A 12,454-nucleotide genomic window follows, 5' to 3' on the forward strand; every position below is an offset into this window, starting at 1 on the left:
TTCCCGTATTTTTAAACATGAACTTAGAAACATACACCTCCCCCCCCCCCCGACGAAAATTCCATTAGTGAACTAAAAGGAAAGTCTGTTGTAATGCCCACATTTATTTGGACCTAGATTCTTATTATACATAAAGCAACATTATAGTCTATTAAATCGAACATGAGAGATTTTTGTACAGCACATATTTGAAAGTGTTCGCATATGTGATAATGGAAGGAAAGGAGGGCAGCTGGAATAAAATATTTTCCTAGGAATTTGGTCAAGTGGGGAAGCCAGAACGATCCCAGGTTCACTAGTTTCATATTGTGCAATTCATCCTCTATATGGGTATCTCTTACTTCTTTTTTACCTCTTAGGCTAATGCTTGGACTTTCATTCTTGGTGCATGAAATTAGAGTGTGGGTGGCAGGAAAAAGCCACATGAATGCTCGGTTTGTTTTGGGCTCGTAGGTCAATCAAGTCCTCAATCGGAGCTAGATATCTGGCTCACTAGATATCTGCAGTGGCTCGGCTACTATGATGACTTTTAGGCCAATGTGTGAGGTAATTGTGATGTAAAATGCTAAAACAAAATTCTTTATGCAAACTTTTTTTGTCAGGGAACTCCCTGATCCCCAACCCACCTGAAAAATGTAGCTCATTTTCTTCACTGTCTTGCTCAGTCAACATAAAAGACATTATTTACGCCCACTACTTTCCAAATTCACCAGCCGCCACTGGGGACAGGTCAATGCTTTGGAGAATTTTACAGGTTGAGGGGCCTGGGTGCCGTGAGAAACGGTTGGGCCCAGGGCAGTCTGTTTTGATATGTAAATTGGACGCATTACAAAGGGGAGTGAGGTTGCACAAAGGAAAGAGGAGCTCGCCCAAGTTTTTTCTTTGCTACGGGCTGTGGGTGAGAGAGCACTTGAGCCGAAGGCAGTGTATAAGGGACTGGGGGACTTACGCAGGGGGTAAGCGCAGAGGAAGTTACAGGGAGGACGAGTGCCAAAGCCCAGGTATAGCCAGGGCAGGGGGCAGGTTCGCTGTACCATGGGGTGAGGATTTCGTGGAGGAGAGCAGATTTTGGGTGCTGGAAAAGTGAGGAGGAATGCAAGGGTGTCATAGGATGTTGAGGGGTGACTTGGTTTGGCAGGTGCAAATGGTAGACGCAACAAGAATGTGTGGAGTAGAGATGTGCAGGGATGGTCGGGGATGTATGAAGAGCGGGCCGTCACATATTGGTCTAATTAAATAAAGTATGGCACATTTTTTCCAGGTTTAGTGGAACTGGCTGTCTGGGGGTGCAAAACTTGGAGACGGGATGGTATGGTTCACTAGGAAGAGCAGGTCAAGGGCGGGGGGAAATCGGTCGATATGAAAGGGAATTTTAAGTGAACCTAGCGCGTGTGAGGTGGCAAATGAGGCGGGGGTGTTTTGACAGAGCGGTGTTGGCTCATTTGAGGCGAAGGTACGGATGGGGAGGTGTGCTTGGGGCAAGGGCGATGGGGAATGGTAGAGTTGTTTAATTCGGATGCAACGGCCGGGAGAAAGTGGAGCGTGGTTTATAGGAGAAGGGGAAGAATGCTGAGGGTCTGATACAAATGGCATGGTGGCAAGAAAGGGAAGGCCTCTGGCTGGGGGAATTTGTTTTTCCCAAAAGTTGAAAGGTAGAGTGACAGCTTTTCCGGCCAATATAGGTCTTACACAAGGGCCATGTAGCATGGGCGGGGGCCACCATATGGAGAGATACAACTCCGACGCTATGGGGCTCTAGCGGCGGCGTTGTCAGGATGGACCATGGTGGGGGAGGGAGTTCAAGGATGGGAGGAGGGGAGTACAAAAAGTTGCAAGTGAAGATATGAGTGCAAAAAACGATTTTGTCTAGGTTTGGGTTTGGATCAAATGGGCAGGGGGCTTTGGAAAAGGGGAAGAATTTATTATGGGACTGTGCCCCCTATGAGCCTGGCTCTACATGTTTGCTGTGCCTGTAGAGACAGGGAGGCAGCCCTCTACAGCAGGATTCGGAGCCGGAAGTTGGCCGTGGCACCACCTGAGTGCTTACGGAGTGCGAGACTCCCTTTGTCGAAGAGGTTGTGAGGAGGCAGCTGGCCTGTATCTCCATGTTGTGGCTTGCTTTGAGTATGCACAGGGGGCCCCCACCCCACCCTTCCTGGGGCTCGGGGCAGCAGAAAGTGGCCTGAGTATGGCACATGCACTGGGAGAGAGCAGGCGGCCTGAGTTGCCCCTCTTTTTGTTTCCACGATCCTTGTAGTTGAGGTGAGGACGGCTAGCCCCGGTGCCAGGTGGGCCTTGGAGGGGGGCCAGAAGTGCTGCTGTGAGGCCAGATGAGGGCTGCTGGGAGTGACATGTGAATGGAACAGTCTGGCCCGTGTGAGTTTTCCGGCACATGGGGAACCACTCTCATGTGTGTGGTACTGTATGTTGTTGTCCCAGACAGTGAATAACTTTGAACTGGGTGCCTGATAGAGGATAGTTGAGGGGCGCCTGTAGGGGCCTGGCCCGTTGACATACTGCTGGTGTTGTGACTTTGGCCTTGTTCTAGCTGTGCTTCTCTCTTCCCCACCTCGCTGTTGGGTGGTGACTGGACTGTGGTGGGCCTCATCAAGGGGGTGGGGGTTCTCTCTCCCAAAGCGCCTAGCGGTGTGGCCCCTGTCTGGTCAATTGGTGTTGCGAGGCCGCTACTGGACTCTGTAGCCCCTGCTGGTGGGTAAGAGTGGGTGCCACCCTTTGATCCTGGTGGCCTCTGTCTGGGAGGGCCCTGTTGGCTGACTCTACTCTTGAAGGGTGGTATTGGCGCTGGAGAAATGGCCAAGGACAAGGAACCTTAATCCCCTAGACAGGGTAAAATTGACCGCTATACTAAAGTGGTTGCCCCACAGACCGAACAAGAGTCAGAGACTCATTCTATGCCGGACAACGCAGCACAGTTGCTGGCGATCTACTTCTCCCAGGAGGATTTGGAAGGGAGTGTAGGAGAGTAGGGTCTGCTATCCTATGGTCACCCCAAATTTTTGCTTTTTGCTTCACTGGTTTTTGACATATCGAGGCTGTGGGCCTGCCAATCAGACCCCCAGCCTGCTGTTCTCTCTACTAAATTAAAACTATGCACCCTAGGTGCATAACCAATTGGAAGTGGATCACCCTGTCAGCCCCTGTACCAGTGTACACTAGGTACCCAGGGCATTGGTGTATCTAAGGCCTGCCCGGGGCTGAAGCATGTATTATGCCACCCCAGGCTTGGCCTAACAAATTTGACACAACTGGTTGATCACTCAGCTGGGGTAAGTTGGTGTAACCACCTCTTACTTAGGTGTATTATACCTATACCTAACCTTAAATGGGACACCTGGTAACCTATAAGTCACTCCTATGGCAGGCCTTAACAATCCTGAAGGCAGAGTGCTTGGTTCCATGTGAGATGGTGCTCTGGCATGAGCTGAGCCTGTCTGCAGTGGTCGGAACAACTTCCTTCTACTGTTTCCAGATATCGTCATACCATATACTCTTAAGTGCATTATGAACCTCGCGGTTAAATGCTAACTTTGGTTTGGCTTTATCAAAACATGTCGAGTAAGGTGTCAGACGAATTGGAATACTAACCCCTCGCCAATTCTGGTGACGGGGTTAGCATTCCACCCTTCTAGAGGGACACGACATGTACAGTACCTGAAACCCGGGTAAAATCAGACATAGCCTCAGCTCCACAAAATGGATGCTGCCACCACAGACACAAGTCTGCCCTCCTGCTGCTGGGAGTCCTTCCAGCTTGGGAGGTGTGGACAAAGGGTTTCCTGCCAGGGGAGGTGCATGCACCACCCCAGACAGGATTTTGTGTATTGGTCAGGTAGGGCTTGAAAGAAACCAGACATGCCTGAGGCTCACAAGGAGCCTCGGTGCATATGCCAGTTCAATCCGGTCCTGGGGCACACCAGTCCCAGGCCTGGGGCGAGCTGGACAAAGGATTGGGGGTGTAACCACCCCCCTTCCTGGTCCCACCCTTAGGGAGGGACCTAGCAGGTAGTCCGGCCCCTAGAATCCGCTTAAAGGTAGGAGCTGTGTCCTAAGACTTCAGACATCCTGGAATCAACTTGAAACTAAGAAGAAGACGGGAACCTCGACGCTCTGCCGCACAGAGGACTGAAGCCAATCTCCCCTGTGGTCAGGGAGTGACCACCTTGCTAACGCAAGCACCATCCAGCGAATCAACGTCTGCTTTGCCGCCGCCTCCCGCCGGAGCCCGAGCCCAGAGACTGACAAGACCTGGACCTCCAGACCTCTCACCGCCCGATCCACAGTCCCTGAAAAGAGGAGACCCGTGGAGGCACTGAGACACGTGGAGCCAGCCATCTTGAAAAGACCACGACAAGCTGCAAGCGCAACAACCGAGGCTCCCTCCAAGTTGTGCTTTGGGATCTGAGAAGCCCAACACCCGAGCAGCATCTGCACCAAAGGTGAGCCCTCCAGCATCTCCACGATCTGCGTGGGGCCCTTCTGCATTTTGCCACTCGACGCGCCTAACCGGTTGCTGGCCCGCTGGCTAGTGGCCATCTTGGCAACGAACTTCACAAAATACACTGCTGGTCTGGTTGCTCCAGGCTGGCCCTTGCTCCCCTCCAAAGGAGCAATCCCTCTGACCTTGCTGGTCAGAACCATCAGCTTATTTCATCTTCCACAACAATTGCTTTTGCCAAGGCTTGTTTGCTTCGATCAAGTCGCCGACACCGCCGACAGCGAGAGCCTGCGTGGGACAGCTCGTGACTCGACTCCTGGACGTCGTCAACCTTCAGGGACCACGTGGCTGCAGAGACAAGCTACACCTCTCTTCCTGTTTGCACCCGACATCGCCTGGTACCCACCTGGTGCCACGCTGGTCACTGGCTAGTGACTGTGAACACTGTCCCCTCTGCTTATAGGTCTTCAACATCTCCGATCCACTCTTGGATCCACTGCATCTCTTCCGGACCGGTCGCCTGCAGCATCTTTGCCCCCAGGCTCCATCGAACAGATAGAAGAAACCCGACGCACTTCGACGCCTATGCACCCGCTTCCTGTGGGTGAGGTAAAGCTGGCACTCCGGTGCCCAAGTGTAGAGAATCATCTCTAGTGTCTGTGTTTCCAATCTTAAGTTCCTAGTCCATCCGGAAGATCCTCTTTGCAGTAACTTTGTACTTTTTACGCACCCATTGAAAACCTATGGGAGCTCGCGTGTGACTATTTGCTCTGCACACGCAACCCGTGGACCTCCTGGTCACTAACTGAAGTTAGCTCCTTGTAGGCCCAGCGATTCTAGAGGCCCTAGGCCTTTTCCCTTTTCTGTTTGTGGTACTTATACCACTATTTTAGTATATGGTTTGAGCGGCCACCAGGGCCTATCCATATAAAGTGCAACTTCTGTGTATTCTACTGTAATCTTGTTTGACGATTTGTGCTCCTGTGCTCATAAAGAGACTAGGGGTTACTTTGAGAAATAAATACATATATATTTTGAATATATATCTGTGCGGTGTCCTTTCATTGGTATAAAAGGGGGTTGCATTTGGTAAAACAGCTTGCTTAACACGCTTCACGAGTTTAGCCTCAAAGACTGCTTAGCCTACGCTACCACTAGGGCAGCTAGTCCGAAAAGGTTGACTTACAACCACACCATAAGGGTTGCTTGGCATGGTACAAGGTGGTCACTTTAACTAGTGAAACATCATATACCAGGCCAACTTCTCACATTGGTGAGCAGCGGTTGGATTTGAGCTTGCTGTGTTTTACCATTGTAATCTCTTGGTTACCAATTGAAAGATCACATAGGTACCTGTAGGTACATATAAAACAAGATTAGATATACTTAAGTTCTACTGAACTTAGTTGTTGTAGAGCAAAGGGAGTAGCACACCCTGACTACAACTACTAGATAGGTTTAGTAGGTAAACCCAAGTGTAGGTAGATTGCAACACATCCACCCACACTTAAGAGCAATGGCTGGGGCAGAGGGGTCCACTGTACCCATCTCTGTTGAGAGTGACCCCCAGAGGGCACCATCCATCTTTGCTACCCTTAATCAGAATGAGCTCAGGCATTTGGCAACTCTTAGAGGCCTTAAGCAGCCCAAGAACCCTACCTCTGCTGAGCTCAGAGAACTCTTGCAAAATGATGAAAATCAAAGAGAGCTCAAGAAAGCTTCCCAGTTAGCCCCCTTAGGGACAGGAACAGGAGGCCCCCCTTCTGAAGATGCCACTGAGGTACCCCTTTCCAATAGCCATCCCTTAGATGAGCACCTTACTACAGAGGAGGAAAGTGAGGGGGATACAGATGTGAGTGGGGATGAAGGGAGAACTAGCCCAGTGCCAAGTGTTATACTTGGCCCAGCTAAACTAAGGCTATTGGGGACTGACAGTGGGTTTACCCCATTGGATCTCCCCAGTGGACTTAACACAGGGCTTGGGAGGCAAAGGAATCGCTCAGGTGAATCCAATGCTTCCCATGGCTCTAGAGGCTCTCAAGGTCACTCCAGGAAAAGGATGACCACCCCTCAGAGGAGGGAACATGAGGCCAGAATGCAAGAAGCCCAGCTGAGGATCAGGAAGCAGGAGCTAGAAGTAGCCCTGATGGAAGAGAAACTGAGCAAGGCTAGGCAGCATAAAGAGAGTGGGTCTATACCCACTGGTGGCAGCATTGTCCCTAAGGACAAAGATAGGGTCTTTGATAATAGGAACCTGTCTAAGGTTGTGCCCCCCTACAAAAGTGGGGATGACATCTGTGGTAAATAAAATTCCTTTACCTGGACTGAATTTGATACAGAAACATAATAAAATAGCTCAGTAAAATGAGAGGCAGAATCCGTGGTATTAGAGGTTCGGAATGGGCTTTATTCCAATAATCGATTATAATCGGTTGCTCCAAGTTCCATCACCACGGGGGTTCAGGAAGTGAAGTATATACATTATTGACATGAAATGACTTTTATAGATCATACATTACAATGAAGCGAATACAGTAGGCGTAACAATTGATAAGGAAAAATGACGATTTGTCTGCGTAACCAAAAATGGGTGGAACAAGGAGTAAAAAGGAACGTAATTGGTTATGATGTCACATGTAGGTGGATCTATAAGATAATACTTGGCATAGATGCGCGCGCAGCAGCATGACGTGTAATTGACGTGTAACTAGGGGGTGAAGGGGACTTGACATTTAGCTCTACATGTGGAGACAAGAAGTCTGGGGGGTCAAGTCAACCTAATCCCAAATCATATCTAACATCCTATGTTTAAAGAACTATGTTATCCATAAAAGAAGGACTCTCGGACAGAATCTGTTCTATACTGACTGTGTGTGCGTGTACAAGCGTCTAAGTGTCTACACTAAATGCGAGGGGGTAGAAATATTCCATGGTAACAGGACTATGAATTACTTGCATGAGGACAGAGAAGCCGGGCCTTTTGCTTGGTAACTGGAAGAATGTTTACTTAAACTACTAGGCAGGAATGCATCGGCTGAGGGAGAAGCAGATAATTCGAAGGTGAAATACAGTTCTTGGCAGAGAATAGGCTGATGTCAGGCTTCGTGAGCCGCGCAGAGAATGAGACAAAGTTCATGGTCACAGATGCAGGCTCAGACTGGAGCTTTCAGAGGCAGAAAGCAAGAAGAGTTTGATGACAGAATCTGGGCCTACTTGCCTGGACTGTAAAATGGCATAAGTGAACCATATAAAGCCGGTGGCCTTTCGTACTTAGGAATGGAATATCCGGCCTATTCATGGCGGATCTGACAGAGGACATGTTGACGGTGGACGCACATGTATTTGCGTCTTCATAACTGGAACTGGAGGGAACATACATGTACTTGTGACATGCACATAGAACCGTTGGGGTCCAAGATAGGGGACATAACTGACCAGAAAAATCCATATTTCCACATTCCCTCCTTGTCCCCTACTTGCCCGTTAAGAGATATCAATCTTCATTAATCCATTGATCTGTTCATATAACATCATTTGTTCTTCTTTCTTCTTCCGTGACGAATGAAATCTTGGTGGTGGAATACACGATGTGGCACACAGACCACAGATCGCTGGTCCACATTGTAGACATAGACAGCAACTGAATAGTATGAGAAGGCCAATACCTAGGAAGGATAGAACTCTCCATCCCCAGGCTGATATCACACTCCAAAACCAACTGGACCAAGTCCAAGTGCCTGGGTTCTGGTGTATCTGGTTTACGATCTTATGAAGGCGAGTTATGGCTTTATATACTGATGGCGAATTTTCTGGTATGAATACGCAGCAGCTTGATCCGATGACCCTACAAGCTCCGCCCCTATCAGCCAGGATGACGTCGAGGACAAGACGATTTTGAAGCACAACAATCCGCATAGCAGACTGCTCTTCTGTTAAATTGCCTAGGGCGGAAATAGTTTCATTCACTACTGCTTCAAGGGTTCTAGTTAATCTACGTATCAGTTTACTATTAGTAACAGTACCTATATAGGGAAAGATGCCTTTATTGAAATCTGTGTATTTTTCCCATGCTGTTTCAGTGTAATCGACAATTGGGAGATCTCTCCGCTCTCTGTTGTGTACTAAATGAATATTTCTGTAATAATCCGGAGGAGCTAGAAAAACAGGTGGCAAAAGGAATGCAATGTAGCAGGTACCATCCCAATCTAGAGGTAGACGCATATATGCAGTCTGACCACATATAAAGTAGGAGTGGTGATAAGCTCTAAATGAAGATTTGCCTTGATCACTGAATTCTACTATAGTAGTGCATTTACTATGGCCCATATGTATGGAACCAACCTTTCTTACACATAATTCCCCTTTTGCTGGGAATACTGACATGGTGGGTAAGACTAGTTCAACTTCGGATATGACATTTAGAATCATGGGATTAGGTGTAAAATTACCTAATCCATATACTTCATTTTCTAGATCAGTTCCTGTTCTTTTGGGGCGACCCTCCTTGTCAGGGTAGCAGACCTTGAGTAAAACTAGGTTCAGATTTCCCCATACCCACTGACCTTGGTAAACAGCTGTGTCTGAGTCTATGGAATTGATTAAACTAAACCATGCTCCACAGGAGCCGTTATGTGTAAATGGGTGTGGAAAGAATGGCAGGACTCCTTCATAATTCTGATAGGGAGGGAGCCGACCACACACCCAACAATTAGTGGCATTACTAGTCTGATGGGAATGATGTAACATACTAATGAAAGTGTTATTACGCAGCGCAAGTCTATAAGATAATTCATGCGGAGGTAAGTCACTAAAAGAATGTTCAGCAGTAACATTATAAACATGTCTAGAAATAGGGTAATATATGTGCAACAATATGCTTGCAGTAATTATTAAAAGACTCAAGAAAAACAAGATTATTAATGTCACTATGCAATGGCTACGCAGTGATTTACAATACGCCTGTCGTTTCATCATTTTTCGCGACTGTCCATGATTCAGGTCTAGAGGATACATGTCAGAGACAGATTCAACCGCTTCACCTAGGAGAGGACTTAAACAATCAAATCGTCTGACGTTCTAGGCCTCAATTTAACTTTATAGAGTTCGGTTTCAGTTTTTTCAACCAAAGGAAGTTTTGAATCAGTCTGTGAGGGAGTGCAGGGCACAATGTCTATATCCGAGGATTGTCCATGAAATTTCTTGATATGACTTGAATGAATCCAGCCCTTGCGGCCCTCGATCTTCACGGCTGTTCTTGTGGTCAGCAGAACCAACTTGGGTGTCTTCCACCTGGGCTCCAGCTGAGTCTTTCGGTCGAAATTTCTCACAAATACGATATCACCCGGAACTACGTCATGGGGTTTCACCTCAGTGTTGTCGGGAAATGCTGCAGCAACCTGTGAACGACAAGATTGTAGTGCAGACATCAAGGAAGCCAAGTAATCTGTCAGCATATTACAGTCAATATCAGTTATTTTGCGTGGTATGGGCGTCCCCCACATATTTGGTGGTCTGCCGAAGATCACCTCATACGGGGATAGCCCTGTTCGAGAGTGTGCTACCATTCTCATGTAAAAGAGTGCAACTGGTAATGCTACTACCCAGTCGACACCTTTCTCTCTGCATATTTTGGACAATCTGATTTTCAGTATCTGGTTATGTCTTTCTACGAGACCTGCTGCCTCGGGTTGTCGGACACAGTGGAATTTCCACTGATATCCTAACAGAAGTGAAACATGTTTCATTAATTCGGATGAGAACGGCTGGCCGTTATCTGAGTAGACAACACGTGGTAAACCGTATCGTGGGAAGAATTCTCGAACCAACTGTTTGGCAGTAGTCGGGGCAGTGTAATCTGAAACCGGGTATGCCTCCGTCCAACGGGACAGAGCGCAGACGACTACGAGAACGTATTTGAATCCTCGACATCGTTCCATCTGGATATAATCCATCTGGAGCACTTCAAAAGGGTGATCAGGAGGATGAAATCCACCCTGTTCTACGGGAACGCTTTTTCCTGGGTTAAACTGACAACAGATCATACAGGTACGGACTTTTTGCTTTGCTGCTGCTCGTAAATGTTTATTGAACCAAATGTGTTGAATGCTGTCTAGCATAGCTTTTTCTCCGAGATGTGCTGGACTATGTGTAGTGTTAATTATAACTTGGACCATTGAATCAGGAAGGAACCACACAGACTTTTCCTTCATCATCCATCCCTGGTCCGTTTGGATCCCTCCTAATTCAGTCCATTTCTTTATTTCGTCTTGTGTAGCATGTGTCTGTATGTCAATTACGTCAAGAGTAGGATCTTTAACTGTCATACAATGTGTCGGCATCGGGACTATTGTCTTTGTCATGTCGGGGGTTTGAGTTTGAGCAGTCTGTTTAGCTGTTTTGTCGGCTAGATCATTGCCTTGGGAAATGATATCAGTAACCTTCGTATGAGCCTTACATTTCATAATTGATATTGCAGTGGGTCGATGTATTGCATCTAATAAAGCATGAATGAGGGGTCCGTGCTGAATGTGGGCACCGTGGGAAGTTAAATAACCTCTCTCTCGCCACAGCACGCCGAAGTCATGTACAACTCCGAATGCATAACGTGAATCAGTGTATATGTTGACTTTTTTATTCGTGGCTTGAATACAGGCTTGTGTCAGAGCGATGAGCTCTGCGGCTTGAGCTGACAAAGTATTTATACGATTAGTTTCAATGACTTCAGTATCTGTGGTGACTGCGTAAGCAGCCACTAACTCTCCTGTACTTGTTCTCATACATGAACCATCTACATACAACGTCAGGTCTGGATCTGACAATGGGACATCGGTTAAGTCTTGTCTAGGTTTCGTCGTTATTGTAATAACTTCAATACAGTCATGAGCTAGTGGGTCTGTTCCGGTTACTGGCAAAAGTGTGGCAGGATTCAATGTGTTACAGCGTCTGATTTCTATATGTGGCTGAAACAATGTAAGTTCATACCCTGTAAGTCGTGCTATAGTCAGGTGTTGTGTTTGCGTTCTATTTACAAGGACCTCTACTGCGTGTGGTACTTGAACTGTCAATGGATGTCCTAACACTATGGCATCGCTTTGTCTGATTGCTAAAGCTGTCGCTGCTACTGATTTCAGGCATGCAGGCAAAGCCTGAGCTACGGGATCTAATGTACTAGAAAAATAAGCACATGGTTTGTGTGCTCCTGCTTGTTCCTGTGTGAGTACTGACAAGGCAGTACCTTCGCGTTCTGTAACAAAGAGTGTAAACTGTTTTCTGTAACATGGCGTTGCTAAAACAGGTGCTTGACATAAAGCTTTCTTTAAGCTTTCAAAGGCGTGTGTATGTTCCTGAGTCCAAGGGAGAACAGTCGATGTGGCTGCCTCCTGTGTTGTCAACTGAATGAGTGGTTTTGCTAGAAATGCATACTGAGGGATCCACTGTCTACAGTATGAAGTGAGGCCTATGAAAGCCCGTACTTCCTTTTGTGTCTTGGGCATTGGCATGTTAGCTATTAACTGAATGCGGTCGGGTGTAAGCTGCCTTCCCTCCTTGGACAGCGAGTGTCCAAGATAAACAACTCGCTGGACACAGAATTGCAGCTTAGAAGGGGACACCTTGTGCCCCTTTTCGGCTAGAAATTTTAAAACTGTCAGTGATGCTTTTTCACATTCTGGTTCGCTTCTTGCGGTGATCAGCAAATCATCGACGTATTGGAGCAGAGCAGTGTTAACTGGCATGTGGATACTATCTAGTTCTCGTTTCAGTGCTTGGCTATAGATGCTGGGGCTTTCTGTAAAACCTTGAGGTGCGCGTGAGAATTTAAAGCTACGCCCATTTAAACTAAATCCGAACAAATATTGGCTTTCCGGATCTATTGGGACGCTGAAAAAAGCATTCTTGAGATCAATTACAGTAAAGAATGTTGCTTCGGAATCAATGGCTGTCAGTAATGACGAGATATCTGGGACCACAGGGAATTGTGGCACAATGCATTTGTTTAAC

The sequence above is a fragment of the Triturus cristatus genome, chromosome 7 (assembly GCF_964204655.1).
Source record: "Triturus cristatus chromosome 7, aTriCri1.1, whole genome shotgun sequence".
Taxonomy (NCBI): domain Eukaryota; kingdom Metazoa; phylum Chordata; class Amphibia; order Caudata; family Salamandridae; genus Triturus; species Triturus cristatus.